At 48.0% G+C, this 6,142-nt stretch overlaps 1 non-coding gene across 1 annotated transcript; it reads right to left on the bottom strand.

Annotated features, from left to right (window-relative positions):
* Positions 1 to 5,544: 5,544 nt before the first annotated feature.
* On the bottom strand, positions 5,545 to 5,616 carry TRNAE-UUC (transfer RNA glutamic acid (anticodon UUC)). The gene has a single exon. It is a non-coding gene; the product is annotated as a tRNA-Glu (tRNA).
* Between the last annotated feature and the right edge of the window lie 526 nt (positions 5,617 to 6,142).

Here is a 6,142-nt window from a genome sequence, read left to right as displayed (position 1 = left end):
TCCTAGACTTAAAAGATAATTTTAACCCTATTTTAGAAAACATTTTAGTGATTATATGATATCTTTGATCCCAATACCTAGGACTACCTTCATTTTTAGATAACTGGCATTGTGCATTAGACTGTTTTCCAGTCATTCTTTTACTCTGAAGTTATGGACTTGGATGATTAGAAGCCTGCAAGTGCCATTAGCTGAGATTTGGAGGGCTGTGGGTAGAGCAAGGTTATTGGGGAAGATGACTTCAACTTTGGATGTATTAAATTTAGATGTCTACTTGACATCCAAGTGGAGATGTTGAGTAGGCAATTGCAATGTGCAGTTTGGAGTTCAGGAAGGGAGTCTATGCTATAGATAGAAATTTGGGAGTCAGTGTTGGGGCAATATCTAAGGGCCGTGGGGCTGGATGAGATTACTCACGTAATGAGTACAAATGGGAAAAAAAGCTAGGCTAGGACTCAGGAAGTGAGAGACAAAGGGTGATCGGAAGCAGCCTTCAAGGATAGGTACATTTGGTAATGGGAGGGTTGGCTGGGGAGTCCGGTAGTCTAATTAAAGTTCTTGGGCCTTGACAGTGAAGATGTGAGGAAGTATATAAAGCTTTATCCTGGGTAGTGTTTGCAAAGAAAAGCTAAGACCAGAAGATTTAGGCCAAACTAAATTATTTGGTCCTTTTTTTTTTTTTTTTTTTGCGGTACGCGGGCCTCTCACTGTTGTGGCCTCTCACATTGCAGAGCACAGGCTCCAGACGTGCAGGCTCAGCGGCCATGGCTTTGCGGCATGTGGGATCTTCCCGGACCGGGACACGAACCTGTGTCCCCTACATCGGCAGGCAGACTCACAACCACTGCACCACCAGGGAAGCCCCTATTTGGTTCTTTTTATAAGGGTAATGATGCTGCTAGTAAGGGGGAGAAAAAATCAAAATGGAACGGTGGGGGGAGTAAACAGTCCATTCCCAAGGTTGTCTAATTAAGTTTCCTGTATACCCTTCTAGAAATGTTCTAAGCACATATCTATCCTTTTTTCATAAAACAAAAACAAAAACTCGGACTCCCATTGTATAGCTCCATAATTGTTTCCCACTTACTCTATTTTGTGTATCTTGCCATATCCACAGAGATCAGCCACATCCTTTTTTTTTTTTTTTTTTTTTTTTTTTTTTGCGATATGTGGGCCTCTCACTGTTGTGGCCTTTCTCGTTGTCGGACGCGCAAGCTCAGCGCCCATGGCTCACGGGCTCAGCCGCTCCACGGCATGTGGGATCCTCCCGTACCGGGGCACGAACCCGTATCCCCTGCATCGGCAGGCGGACTCTCAACCACTGCGCCACCAGGGAGGCCCCACATCCTTTTTTTTTTTTGGCTGCATCATGTGGCTTGTGGGATCTTAGTTCCCCGACCAGGGATTGAACCCAGGCCCCCTGCCTTGGGAATGTGGAGTCTTACCCACTGGACCACCAGGGATGTCCCTCTATTTCATTTTAATACTTGGAAAAACCCTGAGTTGGGTAAGATTCTTAGGTAATAAGTTGATATTTGGGACTTACATTTAAGCAAAGCCTGAATTTCCCTTACCAGGTATGAAAGCCAAATGCCTTTAGGGGCTGGACAAGTAAAGGAATGGAAGGCAGAGGGATGGGTAGGATCAACGGGAACCAAGGTCAATTGTCAAATGTATATTTTATCTAAAAGCAGCCTCCCTGCTCCTTCTAAAGCGTTGGCCAAACCATGTGCCCTAGCTTTATAAAGATTTTCTATTTATTTATTGGCTGCACTGGGTCTTCGTTGCTGTGCGCAGGCTTTCTATAGTTATGTTGAGCAGGGGCTACTCTTCATTGCGGTGCATGGGCTTCTCATTGTGGCAGCTTCTCTTCATTGCAGAGCACGGGCTCTAGGCACACGGGCTTCAGTAGTTGTGGCACGGGGGCTCAGCAGTTGTGGCTCGCAGGCTCTAGAGCACAGACTCAGTAGTTGTGGCGTATGGGTTCAGTTGCTCTGCAGCATGTGGGATCTTCCTGGACCAAGACTCAAACCCGTGTCCCCTGCATTGATTCTTAATCACTGTGCCACCAGGGAAGTCCAATATAAGGATTTTCTTATTTGCAACAATAATTATGTTTATCATTAGTCATTTCCAAAGCTAAATCCTCCCCAGTTGCATCAGCTATTCTACAATATGATGGCAGTTTCAGACCCATTTCTTCTGGATAAGCTTCACCTGGTCAGTGTGCCAGAAGCATATTGATTGCTTCCTTTCTGCCCAGAATTTTAGGTGCTGAGGGTACAATAGGAAAGGATAAGACTTGGTCGGTGAGGAGCAGAGTTTGCAAACTAGTGGCCACAGATGTTGGCCAGAATTGTTTTAAAAATGGTAAAGTTCACCTGATCTTGATTTGGGGCTTTTCCTGGAAAATCAATAGATTTTTCTTGCTGAGAGGCAACCAACTGGAGCAAAGTAGTAGTGAAGCAGCTTTGAGCTAGTTCACTGCAGGCCCCACCACTGCTTGGTTACTTTTGTGCCAAACCTAGTTTTCTTCATTAAGGGCAAAGAGTGTGTCTTACAGTCCCACAAAGTCTAGCACAGTGCTTGTGGGGATTTAGGTTTATTGAATGAAGAATCAAAGTCAAGAGTGTGTTTCTGTCCCAGGACACAGTGTTCCTTTGAGGTACCAACAGATGGGCTGGTACCATTTGATTCAGACTTTCTTAAATGACCCTCTGGGGCTTCCCTGGTGGCGCAGTGGTTGACAGTCCGCCTGCCGATGCAGGGGACGCTGGTTCGTGCCCCGATCCGGGAAGATCCCACATGCCGCGGAGCGGCTGGGCTCGTGAGCCAGGGCCGCTGAGCCTGCGTGTCCGGAGCCTGTTCTCCGCAACGGGAGAGGCCACAGCAGTGAGAGGCCCGTGTACTGGAAAAATAAATAAATAAATAAAATGAGCTACTGTAAAAAAAAAAAAAAAAAAAAAATGACCCTCTGTCAGCTGCCTGGGAGGGCAGCTACTCTGTAGACAGATTTGGTGCTCCCTGGTGAGACAACTGTCTTCGTGGCACCCTCTGCTCAGGCCATTGAGCCCAGTTCACAACCACCTGCAAGTCTTCTCCAGGGTCATGCAGTGTCCCTGCTGGCTGGCACAGAGGAGCGTCCGTTACTGGTGCAGTGAGGGAAGCTGGTAAAGGGACAAGAACAGCCTTGATTTTCTGCTGAGCTTCAAAGGACCATAAACCAAATCAACTCACCTTACTTGCCTTGCTCTGTCATCTAATTTCCCATCCCGAGGCTCCTGGCCTCACATGCGTGGTCAGTTATGGCTTAGTGCCAGGGTGGGAAGGGCATAAACTGAGTCTTATTTGCCACAAGGTATTGCACAAATTACTTCTGGAGCCTCAGTTACCTTGTAATGTGGGGATAAACCAGTTCCTACCCCGTAGGGTAATTGTGAGGAGTAAATAAAACAACGTGGGAAGGTGCTTTGCACAGAGCCTAGCACTCAGTAAGTGGCAGCTGCTGTTTGAGAGTGAAGAAGTTCTCTCCTTTGGCTTCAGGGAGTAGTGCCTGGGGTGAAGCTGAGGAGGGGAGGAGAGAGCCCATCTGTTATCCCTGATGCCAACCTGAGGAACCTGCTGTTCCATGGTGGAGCGACCCCGGAGCCAGGGGCCAGAGCCAGCACAGCAGTCAGCCCCACCAAGGCAGGGCTCCCTTCCCTGACAGCTGCCTGTGGGAGGGGGTGAGGAGGTCTCCAGACCCCGCCCTTCTCCAGCATGCAGCTTCTCCAGTCCTTCTCTGGTCGAACAAGAGAGGAAGGGGAGGACCAAAGCATCCCACTGTAGCCAACACGTGGGCCACCGGAGGCCCTGCAGGGAAGGCTGTGCAGATGAGATGATGCAGCTGGAGTATGGTCAGACCACCTCTCCCTGGAGCTTGTTCTTCCCTCCCCTTTCTCCCATGGACCCTGTTTGCACCTATTCTCTTCCTGCACTTCCCCTTCTCAGTCTTGCCCCTTGCTATTCAAAGTGTGGTCTGCAGACCAGCAGCATCAACAGCATCCTGGAACTCGTTGGGTAGGCAGAATCTTGGGCCTGCCCCAGACTGCTAAACCAGAACCTGCATTCCAACAAGACCTCTGGGGGACCATTGCCTGTCGGTGTCTGAGAAGCACTGATCTGGGGTATCCCGTGCCTCAGTCCATTCCCTCCCTTTAGGACTGGACCTCCTCTGGTAGCGCTAATGGCTAGGAGTAGGGGCACCCAGAAGGTTAGTCCCTCCTCCTCCATCCACCATTATTCTCCAGCTAAAGCAGTAACCCCCAGTGTCTTGGGGAGGCTTCATAGAAATGGCACAGAAACAATGCAGGAAAGCTTTGTGAAGATCCATTTTTGTGAGCAGTGAGAAATCAAAAGAGAAGTCCCACAGATGGGGAAGGTCTGTGGCAGGAGTGGAAGCATACTTTGGTGCTCTGAAGGCCAGGGGAAGGGACAAAGTGTACTTTATGACCCAATGAGAGACAGGATGTTTTGTCTCGGTTCCTGGGGGAGGCAGACCTGGTGGCTCAGGAATTTACCCTGAACACTGAGGTGCTGGCTTTCCTCCCTGTCTCCGTGGGTCTCTAATGCCTCCAGTATTTCATTCCTCTCACTAACTTGGGAAGAGCCACTAGAAAATGCTCCAGTCTGGGAGATAAAGGTTCTTGGCCAAGATGCTAATCCTTTGAAAGGGTTTTCTCTCGGATTGATGGCCGCCGAGTTTGCTCTGAGATCACCACCCACAGGACGACTATTCTCCTACAACTGAAAAGATGGCAGGAGCAGAATCACCAACACAGCCTCGGAGGGTTTGTGGCCTGGCAGAGTTGAGAAGATGACTCATCGCAGGTAGGAGGAATGACCTTGCGGAGCTGGGGAAAGTCAGATCTCTGTGGACATAGCTCCCGGCTCCTGCCCCTGGACTGTGATCTGAACATTTTAACTTAAGAGGTTACTGACAGGAGACTTGCTGAGAGCTCTAAGTTTCTGCTTCTTGGGGATGTCAGAAATTGCCAAGTATTTTCCCCATTTAATGGAGTCTGAAACCACAGTGAGACCAAAAGAGCCATGGAATGATGCTGGCCCCAGATCAAGGACTCCTGCTCATTCTGAGCATTGACTCAAGGTGGTATTCCATTGTGTTGCTCTCTCAGGTGTTTGCATCCTGCCTCCAGCAAGGAGCCAGGGAGTCTTCTCTCTCCTCCAGTCTCATCTCATATTAATGGAAGTAAAAGAAGTTAACTTCTCAAGTTGTAGAGATTCAGATTTTGCAGTCTAGAAAAGCAAGGTAGGCACAAAGTCTATTAAGTCACATGCAGTGTTGGCGGAGTGGATCCACATTTACTTACCAAGCCTCAGGTCACCAAAACTTGAAACTTGAGAGGACTTCGGGGGCAAAATATCTCTTTATTAAAACATCTCAAACATTAACCAGAAAAGTAGACCACAGGCTTTGAAATCAAGTCTATCTTTTTGTTTGTTTGGTTTTTTTTTGGCTGTACCATGCGGCTTGTAGGATCTTAGTTCCCCAACCAGGGATTGAACCTGGGCCACAGCAGTGAAAGTGCCGAGTCCTAACCACTGGACCGCCAGGGTATTCCCAAGTCTATCTTGATACAGTTAGATCTTCCATGTGTCTTATTGGTCACAGCTTTAACTTTTGTTTTATCTCCAGACTTTGATTTAAATTTGCCTATTAATTCACCTTGAATTCTACTTTTAAGTTTATCCATGAAATATTTGGGGCACCCACTATGAACATTTGCTAGGCCTCAAAAGGGAATGTCCACTTCCTCCAGAAGTTTGCAACATACTTAGAAAGAGATCCATACCTGAACCAGCTAAACAAATGCAATAAGTAATATTAATAAATGAGTAATTTAGAAAGTTTTTGCTCTGCTAAGTGGATTGGAGAGGAAAGGAGGCTTAGCAGGCTCTGAAAAGCATCTGGCTGAGACAAGGCTCAAGCTAGACCACAGGCAGGTGGGAGGGAAACTTGGCCTGGTCCCAGACTGGTAATGGGTACTGTGGTCTGGGCGCCCAGGCTGGGCATTGGGAGAGCTGGGGATTAAGGTTGCCAGAGTGACACAGAACTAGGTTGTGACCAGCTAAGGAATGAGGA

This window comes from Lipotes vexillifer, unplaced genomic scaffold, assembly GCF_000442215.2.
Source record: "Lipotes vexillifer unplaced genomic scaffold, Lipotes_vexillifer_v1.1 scaffold1044, whole genome shotgun sequence".
Taxonomy (NCBI): domain Eukaryota; kingdom Metazoa; phylum Chordata; class Mammalia; order Artiodactyla; family Lipotidae; genus Lipotes; species Lipotes vexillifer.
Note: the sequence above shows the minus strand (reverse complement) of the source record. Positions and strands in the feature narration are given on the sequence as shown.